This window comes from Notothenia coriiceps, unplaced genomic scaffold (genome assembly GCF_000735185.1).
Source record: "Notothenia coriiceps isolate Sejong01 unplaced genomic scaffold, NC01 NC01_scaffold00008638, whole genome shotgun sequence".
Classification (NCBI taxonomy): Eukaryota; Metazoa; Chordata; class Actinopteri; order Perciformes; family Nototheniidae; genus Notothenia; species Notothenia coriiceps.
Window position 1 is genome coordinate 419,069 of NW_011341339.1, and position 13,536 is coordinate 432,604.

General features: G+C 42.8%; 1 protein-coding gene across 1 annotated transcript in view; it reads left to right on the forward strand.

Annotated features, from left to right (window-relative positions):
- The first annotated feature begins 11,777 nt into the window (after positions 1-11,777).
- The window catches only part of sash1a (SAM and SH3 domain containing 1a), a 68,181-nt gene continuing 66,422 nt past the window's right edge, over positions 11,778-13,536 (forward strand). Inside the window, exon 1 of the mRNA XM_010770253.1 lies at positions 11,778-11,888. The gene's annotated coding sequence lies outside the window, so the exon portion shown is untranslated. The remainder of the gene's footprint in view (positions 11,889-13,536) is intronic.

The following is a 13,536-nucleotide window of genomic DNA, read 5'->3' on the forward strand; positions in this document are numbered from 1 at the left end:
AGATGTTCTTCCGTGTTTTATTGCTAGCTGCCCCGGGAGAGAGGAGAGCCACCTGCTGGAGGAGCCGGGCTGCCCTTGAATATCTATAGTGAGCGTCCATCTGCTTCCGTACATACCATCCTGCTGAGCTAAATTAAACCTACATAATGGGTGCTAGGTGGCACTGTGGCTCAGAGAACATTCCAAAGTCAAAATGAAAGTTATCAGACAACAGGATGTTCAGACTTGGATGGATGGAGTATACAAATGACTGCATGCCATACATATATATAAAATGACATGTGTGTGTACACCACTAAACTACACACAAATCCAAAAGCAAGGGGAACTGGAGTCTTAATCAGTTTTGTGGGCAGACATGCTATGTGCAGGCTATTCCTGAATATCATAGTGAGTGTCTTTACACATCTGCTAACCAGGATACCAAGTGGCAAGGTGTGCTCGTTCTCATTCAGTAGTATCTTCGTCATGATTGCAGCTCCCCTGCCCCGCAAAGAGTTATGTACTCCGCCAGGAAAACAAGGTTACCTTTGTCTAGCCTTTCTCTCTATGGACGGTGCCAGTCGCCATCCCAAGAAAACTAAAAGCACTCAGTGAGCCTGGTCCCTGCAGTAATTGCAACTGCACGGACACACAGGGCTTTACATACTTCCAATATGGACCATAACTGTGAGTTTGAGGGCCAAGACAAAAGATACCACATCAAGGAACTAGCGTTGAATGTGTGTCCAGTACAACTTCCTTCATTGACCACCCTGTAGCGGCAATAACTCCCTATGAGTTAGCTGCTGAGAGGCTAAAAAGTGCTCTTTGCTGTGACGCGATCCATGTAAGAGTCCGTAGTCATTTGTAGTCCATGGTGTTTAATACAACGAAAACAAACAATATACAACTCTGCTGCCGTTAGTCCATTGGGGACTGTTATTTGGCCTGTTTTGTGCCTGCTGGTTATGCCGATATCGGCGAAGGTTTGGATTTCCGGAATTGTTTGTAACGTGCACAGCTGTGATCACTGATCAGGCACCACGTCTGTGACAAGATTGACATTTGTGAATGCTGTTGTGTGCATATTGGAACATGCACACAACTATATTTGCAGACACTGATTAAAAGCAGCAGTCCTTATTGCTGTAAGTGAATAAAATCACATTTTTACATTTTATTACGTCAATTTACACTTCACTTTAAAAGAGAAATTGGAATATCCCCTCTGGTTTTATTAGATACATAGTTTAACTAACCAAAGTGCAATTTTCCAATAAGCGTGGACTATAAAAACGCCAGGAAATGTGGATAAAATAGAAGAATTCTATAACATGAAGCTGGGACAATGGTCCCATAGTGTTGTAATATGTGGATACATGTGTGTTCCCCCACTGTGTTGCTCTCCTTTACACAGGAACTAAGTCCTGCTGTGCAATCATGCTTAGTGAAGCCCACCGGACCCCCTGCAGATACATAAACACACACTAGCATACGCAGGTATACACTTACACACAGAGGGTATATACCGACTTACACACGCCATGCTGCACACATTTATACAGCCCAAGGAGAAGGGAGTTATAGTAAGAATATTTCCAATGCTCTCAGTAAAGGAACTGATCCAAGCTTTTTTTCCGATGTGCATGAAATATGCATAGCCCCAGCCTTTCATGTGGGCGATGAGCTGTGTTTTGTGTAAGAAGTCCTGGGGATATTTTCTGATACTTGCAGCCCACCAATTTTTTATCTTCATCTTTTAATTAAGAAGGAGAATGAGGTCTCTGAGAAAGAGAGCTAATCTTTATTAAATGGAATTTCTGGGCCACTGAGTTGCTTCGGGGCTGGTTACGAAACATCCAGCCAACACCGCAAACCCCCAACAATCCATTATTTCCCATCAATTAACCTTGGGAAACCACAGGAAAAGACCACTCTGGATAACACAAGGCTTAACATGAACAGGGGGGGTCACATTGCCTTTTATAATTATTGCAACTCCTCACCTGTTATGTCTCATTCTCTTTGAATAAGGGGTGAGGGTGTCATAGCTGACAGAATCCCATTGTTCACCCTGTCGGTAAGCCAACTCAGGCGATATGTGCAGCCCCTTGGCCTCCAGCGAGCCTCCATCTCATGTAAGGACGTGGCAATCAATCATTTTTGGCTGAAAGTCTGTGGGAGTTGGGGTATGTGCCCATATTGCCCATACAGGGTCACAGGGAAAATGGGATTCCTAATCCCAGCACTCTGCTGGCTCCTGTGACCACCACTGGTGGCTCTTATTTCCCCTCCTCTGGCAGGTCGGCCTTCTGCTGTTCTATTATCCCTCTATCTGTAATTAAAGGCAGCCAAGGGGAACAGAGATGGAGTGAGGGAAGGGAAAAGCTCGGGATAGGTGTCCATATTTCACACAGAGGCTAGCTGACAGCAATGATCCAAGCCTTTCCATGACCTGAAGGGTGTGTGTAATTACACCATTACAATGCAGTTTCTTCAACAGCAAGTCCTTAATAACAAAGTAGGTCAATTGTCAGTGCTTTCAAAGAAAGGCTCCTGCAAACTTTCTGATCCGACAGCATATGGTCACATGGCAACCATGGTTAAGGTTAGCAAAAGATTGCTGTCTTGTTGGTTTAAAGAAGATGACACTGACTGCTTCATGCTTTGACACTGCAAACATAATCTGTCTGACCAAACAACCAATGCGGTCCTTTCTCTCTGAGAACAGTCCCGCTTTGTCAAATGTGAAAGTACGCTCTGCTACCATGAGTGCAGGTGCAGCTTGGTCTTTTTATGTCACTGCGTATAAGTACATAAGGATGATACACAATAATTCCATGCTGCAAGCACACACTATGCCTGTAATATTCCACACTGTGAGCGAACCCTCACAGATCTCTAAGCTATCCCTCTTTTTCCATCTTCTCTCTGCAGTCCGGTAATTTATATATTCCCCTGTTTGGTGAGTGTAACCCCATGCAGGGCTTTGTGGGCCCACGCTGGCCAGAATTGGACAAGATTGGAACCTGTCGCGGTAATGGGGTCTCTGACCCTGTGGGGCTATCACGCTGTGTGTGTGTGTGTGTGTGTGTGTGTGTGTGTGTGTGTGTGTGTGTGTGTGTGTGTGTGTGTGTGTGTGTGTGTGTGTGTGTGTGTGTGTGTGTGTGTGTTATGGTGCATATGCGCAAGTCTGTGCATGTGCAGTGATGTATGAGGACACAAACCTTCCAATGGGGCCTCAAGGGCACGACTTAGCTGCCATAAACAAGCAGCCTTGGTTATCAGTTAGGCAGTTAATATTGATTATTTTAAATGGCTATCGCATTACACTCATAAATATACATCGATTAAACATCCTTGGGTTGATATCCTTCGATTTGGTTTTTACAAATGCGAAAACCATTAGCAGCTCATGATACAAACAGCCATTTAGAAATGTGTATTTATGTCCTGTAGGCTCCTTTGGCGAAAAGCTATTTTAAAAGCCGCTATGAACCGTATGACTTCAGAAAAAGACTTGCTCACATTCATATAATGTGCTGCATTTATTATAACTTTAATTTTTTTATATAACCTCAAACCATACATAATGAGGAACTTCTTGTTTTCCAGGAACCTTTGGAGTAATTTTCCTGGTAGTTTTATCCATTAGTTGCGTTACAGTCAATTGACTGAAAACAAAATGTCAGTCACCCCGTAATAAATCCCAACAAACGTCATCTTCACGTTCCACTTCAGCCTAAACCACCATACCTTCCAAAGACTTTACCAATGTACAATCACAGTGTCTACAAAATATACAACACATCATTAACTGTGGTCTACCCCTGGTTATTTAATACTCTATATTTTACCCCAGCCTGTGAACTCCCTCACTGGGAAAGCCTTGAGGGTAAGGATAGTTCATGTACCGCTGCCAAAATTGTGGAAGAAATTTACAACCAATGTCAGCACCCATTCAAAGCTGAACTGAATCTTACCTTTCTTCAATGCATCACTCCTCAGTAGCTTCTGCTACTCTTTTATTTCCTCCAGCAGCTGCATAGAAGTGTTGATCATTTTGACATTGGTGTGCCTTGCTCACCGTGGGTGTAAATAATCAGATTTGTGACAAGACAGCAGCCTGTCAGAGGAGGTGTGAATTGAATTTTTGAACCCATGTTATTGGTTTGATGTTAATACCCTTCAGCGTTTAAAGCAGCGTGCCTCCGCTGTTCTCATAAAGAGAAACTGAATCACCAATTTGAGACAGAGGCAAGTGAAGATTAAAGCAGATTCACCGACTGGCAATAGCACTCTTGCAGCGTGCCAAGATGCATGCGGCCCATCTTTGCTAGATATGGCACTCATACTGTATACGCAGTAACAGCATCTTCTATTCATCAGACATTTGCAAAGTGTTAAGTTGGCAACCACAGGGATTTAAAAAAAAGCATTTATCAAATAAAATGTTTTGCATGGCAGTTCTTCAACCCGCCATACATTCAGGAAATGTAATTGTCACCATGTCAAGTACAAACAAAAATGGAAGTGTATCTATGTCGTTGTTGACACCATTGATTTTGAGAAAAGGCACCCATAGACATTTGAGAGACTACAACCTTATAGTTGTAGAGCCTTTTCTTTGTCCGAGAGGCTGGAAACGACTAAGGGCGAGGAGAAATAGCGTAGCGAGGTGAGAAATTCAGTGATGATGTGTGGACTCTGGATTTTGTGCGGCTTACACGGACACAATAGTTCAACATGAGGTAAAGCAGTGGGATTGAAATGGAAACTGGCAAAAAGAAAAAGAGTGAAAGACTGCTGACCTGATTTATTTTCGACCTACTACTGCTCAATGCACTTGTGGCAGGGTCAGGGATTCCCACTTCCTGGTAACAGAAAGGTCTGTACTATCAAAAGAAACAGCTTTTCGGAGGTCTGACAAAATCACTACATGCTGGAGAGTATATCTGGCTTTCTGGCTTTCAAAACATATACAAATGCATTTTATTTTTTTATAATAATAATCATTTCCAATATTTGCTTTCATTTTTATCTACTTTCAAACACATATTATTAATAATTTCCCTCATTGTGTGAATACCTTTAGTTGAGATTTAATTAATATTTGCTCTCAAATCAAAGATAAAGGTATTTGACAATTTGAATAAATGAGTTCCCCGAAGCTTGACATAGCGGAGTGGATTCAGCCTTGAGGCATGCTTGAAAAGAAAGAGAGGCAGAGTGCTTGATCTGTCTTTATGCGCTTTTAATTACACACGGCTGGCTGGGCTCCAATCCCCGGAGAGCCGGGGTAGAGCACACGTCAGGACCAGCCACTCCGATGGCAACTCAGCATTACCCTACCTAAACACCCTGGAGGGAGGGAGGGAGGGAGGGTGGGTGGGTGAGAGGTGGGAGGATCACAGAAACCTCTTTGGTACTGGGTTAAATCAGCAGACACATTTACAAGAGCTACAGGCAGCTTTCCATCATTCCTCCGTATCTTCACTGGCACACAGTGAACACAACTGTCGAGCTAAGGTACAGGTGCTCTCATACCTGATATAGTGTAAGATTTAAATGCGTTTTTACCACACCTGCTCATTTCTCGAAACAAAAAGCACATTTCAAATGTTTACTTTTTAAGTTTTGGGAGACAATTTGACAAGACATGTTGTATGTTCAGCCAATGAAAGTGACATTACTGACTGTCAGTGGTTGATGGTGGTGATCAGCCAACAGACAGTCAGTCCTTGTCGTTGGGTAATACGAGTAGCCAGACGCCACACAGCTATATGACTGGTTGGTCAGACAGTCAGCTCTGCCAGGACATGGGATAAGGCTCAGGCTCAGTTGGAGTGTCTGTAATAGCTGCCGATACTTGCACCTAACTACACCCTCTTGCAGACTGACATATTGACAAGCACACATGATAAATCCACAGAGATTTGCAGCCTCTCTCTCTGCCTCACACACACACACACACACTCTCGTCTTCCATCGACACACATTCTGACAGTTGCGAGCATGTTGAACAGCCAAAGCTGTGGGAATAAGGCACTCTCACACAGAGACCTTTTATGTATCAGAAACCCTTGATACACATGACTCTCACCTCCCAGAACTGCACTTTACTGCACAATGAATGCTGTAACCTCCAGGCAATGTCAAGGTGAAAGAAACGTGTCAGAGCCTCCCCAGTGAGCCTTCCCTCGCTCCGGCTCTCTCCAGTTAATGATCCGAGCGTGGAGAGCATCGCCTCAGCCAGGCCGGGCCAGATGAGCCCAGAGGAGCTGGTTGGAGGGAGAGGAGGATACAGACTGTAATCACAGGCAATCATCAGCTCTCTCAGTGGATTTCTGCTACTCCGGACTGGACAGCTTGGCCCCAAACCTGTGATTTAAGCTTGTCAAAAAAAAGGATGAGGAGGGAAATAAAGATTTATAACAAGGAATACACACATGTGAAAGATTCTGATGATTTACAGTATGGGAAAATGCACCAGAATCAGCTGCTTCAGTTGGGTGAGTCCTGCTGACATTTCAGGGAGGACATCAGTGTACACCTTTAAGAAAAAAAAGAAAGATTATTAGTATACAGACGACTGACTTGAATATCGTAAGGGAATTGAAGATTAAGCAGTTGTAAACACGCAGTACGTCAATGCAAACCGTCAGCACAGTTAATATTGTTCATGGTTTTGACGTCCACAACTGAGATGGTTAAACTTCGGGATAATTTTAAGAATTGTTTCCTAGTTAGCCATTAAACGAAAAAATATTCCTGTCGATTGCAGTTTCATCGGCCAATCTTAGCTGAACATTGTCCACTGTAATTGTATTTTGATTATAATTTTGCTGACATATTGCTGTTTTAAAAAAGGAATATGTCATCAATATGTGCTAGGTGGATAGCATGTTAACTAGCTCACACTGACAATAGATCATGCTGATGTTAAGCAGTTCTAATGTTTATTTATTCACCATCTTACTTAATTGTGTATAGTATTTGCTAATTAGGTTCAAACACAAAAAAAGATCACGGTAGTGTTATAAAGGTTCACAGGATTGCCATAGTTATAACAATATGACCTGGTGGGGACGTGAATGTTTGTACCAAAATGTCATGGCAACACAGTTGACTTGGTAGGCCAAGGCATTGTGGTTTCTCCATCCTTCAGGTTAACTCGAATAGAGTTCTGCTTCCTCCAGCTTGCCTGTCTCTCTTCATCAGCACACAACCAGACCCCACATAGCCTGCAGCACTGATACTAATATGGAATACAGAGTGGTTGTCATTTCATTTTACAGCCAAGCTTGCCGGTGCCACTCAAAAAGAACAAGAGCACTTCCCTTCAACCGCCAGTCTGATCTACTGGCCTTGATATGCGAATGAAAAAACCTGCTTTTATAGCTATATGAATGTGGGCTCTGAGTTTGGAGCTCTAAACTTTATCCTTGTGGTGTGTAACGATACTGTGTGAGAGAAAAAGGACTTGGACTCTATGTCTCTAACCCTTAGTCCTACGTGCTTCGTGGTTGAGTCTGGTTGTCTGCTTTCTAGTGTGGTCTTTCATCACGTTCATTCCCCGTGCTGGCATGCCTGCAAGAATAGTATCTGTGTGTGTATGTTTGTGTGTGTGTATATGACAGTGTGTAGCTAAGACCAGATGTTTACTGCCATCTAGTGGCAGAATGCTACACATCTTCAGTGGGGTCAAGGAGATCATCTCTGAGGCCAAGCATTAAATATAAAATATATGACAAACAGTGATGTGCAGTGTTTTGTTCCCATATACAGAAGGTGTGTGTTATTTGTGGAGGTGGATCTAGGTAGCTCATTAATGGGAGTCTATATTAGTGTAGCAGGTCAGTTAAGTCAATGAGCTAGCGCTAATTCTTTCTCCAGTCCTTCTGTATGCTTGTGTGCTGTGTGCTTGTGCTTCTGTGTACTTGTCACACATTTGCATATAAATTGCTTTAAATGTGATGTCGCCGCTAAATTCCTTAACCGCCACTTGTTTAAAATTCATGGCTGCTTTTGAATTTTGTCAGGCACTGTTGAGCCGTCAAACAGTCCTTTGATGCATATAAAAACCCCGGCAGGTGTGCAGGTGCGTCTACAGAGGCATTTAGACTCATATTTTTGGGAAGTTCTCTGCCTTTTTGTCTCTGGAAAGATCTGAAGCTTCACAAGTCCTCCATCTTTCTCTTTCATTCTGTCCAGACTCATTCCAGTCTTTGTTAGCAGATGGTGAAGGGAGGTGTGTGTGTGTGTGTGTGTGTGTGTGTGTGTGTGTGTGTGTGTTTGAGAGTGTGTGTGTGTGTCTGTGTTTGTCTGAACGTGTTAAATAAAGATATCAAATGTGAGTGTGTGTGTGTGTGTGTGTGTGTGTGTGTGTGTGTGTGTGTGTGTGTGTGTGTGTGTGTGTGTGTGTGTGTGTGTGTGTGTGTGTGTGTGTGTGTGTGTGTGTACAGTATGTCTAGTTACATCCAGTCACAGTGATCAGTATTCTGAAACAATCTGAGGTCAGTAGCTAGACTGGCTGCACTGTAACCTTGCTCTGGGAGGGCAGAGAATATGAAGGTTTATTGTTTCCGACATAATTATTCTATAGGAATATACAGAGGTATAATGCATTTCAATGCTTTTCCAACACATTCATCTCCTGTAATGTAGTCCAGTTTACCTAATTCTCCTGATTTTTCATTGAACAATTACAATTATTTTTGGAGATATAACAGACTCAGAACATATACCCAGGCAGAGACACAAACACACACATACACACACACTAGGCTGGGTGATAGACAAGTGCTCTTGTTCAGTGTTAATTTGTGTCTGCTGGCTGATTGTTTGCCTCAGGAGAAACAAGGAGTGCTTGGCGCTAAAAGTAATTCAATGGTCCATTTACATTCTGCTAATTGATTCTGGGGGGTTTTGATGAGTTTTTCTTCCGTGTGTGTGAAAGGGAGAAAGTGAGACCTAGAGCCAGATGCAAACCAATCAATCTGAATTTACACACACTTTAATTTGCAGTTTAAAAGCTAAATTGTGCAAAGCAACATCACAATGATGTAATGACAGAACGCAATATTCTGAAAATGGAAAATTCATTTTGTGAAGTATCAGTTTTTTTTAACTGAAGCACTCTCAAGATAAGCTCACAAAAAGACAATTGCCAAGTATGCTTATAACGCATAACATGCTTTGATTTCCTTTGTGTGTTAAATTATGCCTCTACCAGTTTTGAGGGAATATCCTAAACTGTACATTTGTATAAAATAGAGATGCTCTTAACAGAGGTGACCTGTACATTCATGCTGACTATGCCTACTCAGCATTAGTATGGTACAAAAGCCTCCAGCTACAGTGGAGTATGGACTCTTTGATGTTGGTGGACCTGCCAGACAGCAGCTCTTTACTGCATAGATAGCTGTGTGCATGTTTGTGTTATTTGTGTGTGTTTGCCACTTTTGATAATATGTTAATGGTAATCCCTGAGCACTGTAATTATTCAGCCTTGTTTTTGCCTCTTATTTATACAAGAATTGACTTGGAAATGCTATGAGGTTCAATCAGCAGTGATAATGGCTGGTGTTATTCTTTAAGAGTCAAACATAATTACAAGGATCCAACAAGATGATGTAAAAAGAGTATCCAATGCTGCCTTATTTAGAGGCTTAGAAACGTTAAAACTATTTGGCTTAATACACAGGAAATTTGAACAAAGAATGTTGACCGCATTTTCTCCGTGTTCTCTCATCAGTATGTATAAACATGCTGCTTGTTTATGTTTTAGGGCATACTTCACATCCTTGAGAGTCTCTTTCAGCAACTTTTTGTAATTCCTCCGCTGTGTGTTTGAATGAACCTTCATTCCATGTTTCCTTTTCTAAATGTTGTGACAGCAGATCTAAACAGGATGCACATCAGCTTTAATTTAGTTAGTTTATAGCAGGGATATACAGGTTGGCCAAAGTGTAGCTGTACTTCTATCAATACTGTGTTGACGCTGTTTGTACGAAGCATCTCGCTACACTGCAGATAGAGCTGCCAACAAATCTCCACAAACCCCAAACAGCATCTTACAGTTGAGCTATTTTCATCTTCATTTTTTAAATTGTATTAAGATAAATATACAGTATATGCTCCTGATAGGTTGTAGCAGAATTCATTTCCATCAAGTTAAGGTCATGGGTGCAAGTATATTTTCTAATCAAAGAGGGTTTCCCATTTCTCTGCCTTTTGCAGTGGCTAAGATTCGTTGAGGATTAAGTGTGTGTGATGGCAGGTGGGGGTGAGGCCTGAGGTTGGGTTCAAGTAAAGGTAAGGGAAAAAAGAAACTGATAAGGAAATACAATTTGACACAACCCAAGCTCCCCTGCTCTATATTCCCTCATCGTTTCAAGTTCAATGTGGTATTTCATCACTGCAAAAATCGTATGCATTCCAGTTCTTAGATTTTAAGATGCCATCCATAATCCCTTTTGCATTATTTATTGAAAACTAGAAGAAAACACAAGCAGCCCAATTAGAGTTGTTTTGGTCTTTACCAATTATCTGTAACACTGAATTAACATTTTAAGCCAGGCGATGCGGTGGCTTTGCTTTGACAGTATTCCAAGTTAGTAGGTTATGTGTCTTGTATGTCCATGTTCTGTTTCCTATTTTCCGTTTTGTCAGTGTCTGCTCACGGTCACCCTCGGGTCTGGAACAGTGTTGTACCCTATGTTATTTTATTCTGTCAGCAACACTGAACCATGTGCTGGAGGGTGGATTGGGGATGAGGAGTAGAAGTTCTTCTGGTACTTATCCAAGTCCATGTCTGTCCTCCCCTGCCCCTCCATTCCCCTCCCTCACTTTCTGTCCTTTTTCTTTTTTCCATTTCTCCTTCCTTCTCTCCCACGACCTCAGGGAGTCCTCAGGAGGTGCAGCGTTTCCAAAATGGGATGGTTTCTTCCCTCCTCTTCTTCTTTGGTCACTCTCTCCCTCTCCCAAATTAACATTGAAAAACCCCCAAACCTCACTGCTGAGTGACTCATTCAAATAATTGTTGCTTTTAGCTGTATCATGTTTCTCTGACTCTCTTCTTGCTTTTCTTCCTTTCCCCCAGTACAGTGTGGTATCTGGGCCACTTCTGAATTAGGTCCTTTTGAACAAAAAGGCAGAAAAAAGCGAGTGACAGAGAGGGAGAGAAAGAAAGGGATCCAATATCTGAGTAACCCTGTAATTTTCTGCTCTGTTTCCATGATAGCATGTTGGACCGGTACAGACAAATGAGTCAACAGGGGATTGTCCTCCGTTTAGCTGCCACTTTGTATTAGTGACCTTGTTTGTGTACACGTGTGTGAACATTTCTGTAGTGTCAGCATGTTTACACCACTTAGGTGTGCCCAGGAGTGCAACATTCTTAAATGTAAAAGGAAGACATATTTTTAAAGGAATACGCCTGTTTAGAACTTAGAGGACAAAGACACATGGGTGTGTTAGTATGTGTTAGAATGGGGAAGCTGAACAAAAGAGACGAGAAGTGTGATAGCAGAGGAAAGGGGAGGGGACCAGGACAGGAAGGCCAGACCCAGTCCATTTGAAACCGGCGAGAAACGTGAGACTTGCTGAAACATTTCTGGAGAAAACGGAGAAAAGAGCGAGACATGAGGATGAGATCCCTCCCCTCTACTAAATCCCTGTTACTGTAGACTATCCTATAGCTAACCCTCCCTCCCTCCCTCTCCCTCCCCGTCCCATGTGAGCAGCAGCCTGATGACTGGACCTCTCTGTTTCTCAGCTGCTTACGCTTTGCTGCGCTCCGGCAGACATGCATTGTTCTCCACTGTACACTACTTGTTGCTCAAAGAGTTAGTGCGTGTTAGCTCCGGAAAAGATCGGCTGGGAAATACTTGAACTGCCTTGCGGTGAGTACTGACATTTGAATTTTGGGCTTTTGGGAAGAAACATGTTCTCATTCATTTGTTTCGCTGTCCGAGATTTGGATAAATGTTGAGGTGATTTCTAAACGTGATAGTAAAGTTGGCATGCTGTGAAAAGAACGAAGAGAAACTTGTTTAGAAGTTGGCAGGAGAAACGCTCCGCTAGTGAGAGAGTTTCGAGTTCTCCTCTTGGTTCTGACTGACTAGCTCCCTTTTCGCTGACTCACTCAATTAACTTAATACACATGCTGTGTGGGTGTGTGTACATGTGTTTGCCATTGTTCACAATGTCTGGAGTAATTTTCTGCAATTACCTGTCTTTGCCTCTGCCATCCAAACCCGTGTGTGTGTTCCTAATTATTGCTCCTGTGTTTTTATTTAATAATGTAAATGTGGGGAGTTTAGCAAAGGTTATGAGATACAAACAGAAAGAAGCATAAAGAGAGATTGTGGCTCACTTCTGCATCCATGTTCTTCATCTCTCTCTCAGGTTCTTATTGATTTCCTCCTCTTTGCTCGCTGAACGAGAACAATGGCCTCGCGCCTGGCCAAGACCCCCGTAAATAAGCCAACTAAATATCAACACTAAATCTCCTGCAAGAGGTTGTTCATTGATTTACTTTGTTGCCAGAAGCGCACACATACACGCAAAGTCTCTCACACACTTACACAATCGGGCCTTGTTGTCCTGAGGGACTCTATTGTGTGTTGCACATAATTGTTTGTGTGTATGTGGCTAAAGGCTTGTCCAAAAGCTCTAGGACAATGCAGTCTCACACCAGAGGGAGGTGGATTTCTATCCCTCTCTCTCCTTTCCCTCTCCTTTTCCTGTCCAAGTCCCCCTTCACATCTGGATCTCCCCACCAGCTGACAAGGAACAAGGGAGCGGATGGAGAGAGGGAGGAAGCAGGCGTGGATGGGGGGGGAAAAAGGGAAGAGAGAGGGACAGAAATGGGAGGAAGGGGAGTTTGATAAGGCCAGAGTTCATTTGGTAGACTTCCCCAAATGCAGGAAGAATGAACTCACAATATCCTGATAAATGCCCAATGTGTGAGAGGAAACACACATCGTGTATACACAGATGGGAAGCCCTCCTTCACACACATCATTGCTGTTCACATACCAAAATGGACATGAATGCAAGCATATTCAAATGCATTAAATCACACCCCCCTCAAAAACACTGATACAGATGCCAGTGCAGCCAGCATGAAGCCCATTGAACCAACTCATATTCTGATGTGGTATTCAGCTTAGCTTAGAGAGTGCTGGTGCTTCATAGAGGGCTTTGGCCGTAGCGCGTCAAGTATTCAATGTGAATTGTTGCATTAGGCTTCAGCTGTCAAAGCAAGTCTTGTTATCTGTGAGTCTCTCTTTCTCTCCTACCTTTCCGCTCATCAGTGTCAGTCCATAGCTGGACTGTAATGAGGCTCCCTGAAGTGGAAACCCTAACGAATAACTCTACTTTAAAGAAAATCACTTGGCATTTACTTATCTATGCTTTTTCATTTTTCTCTGCCAGATGAAACTGTACATGCCAGCTGCTGTTGAAATGCTCTGCCTGTGCTGGGCAGCCACTCCTCTGTCTGTTTATGCATGCAAGGGCTTAGTGCCATGGCAACAGGTGTGTGTT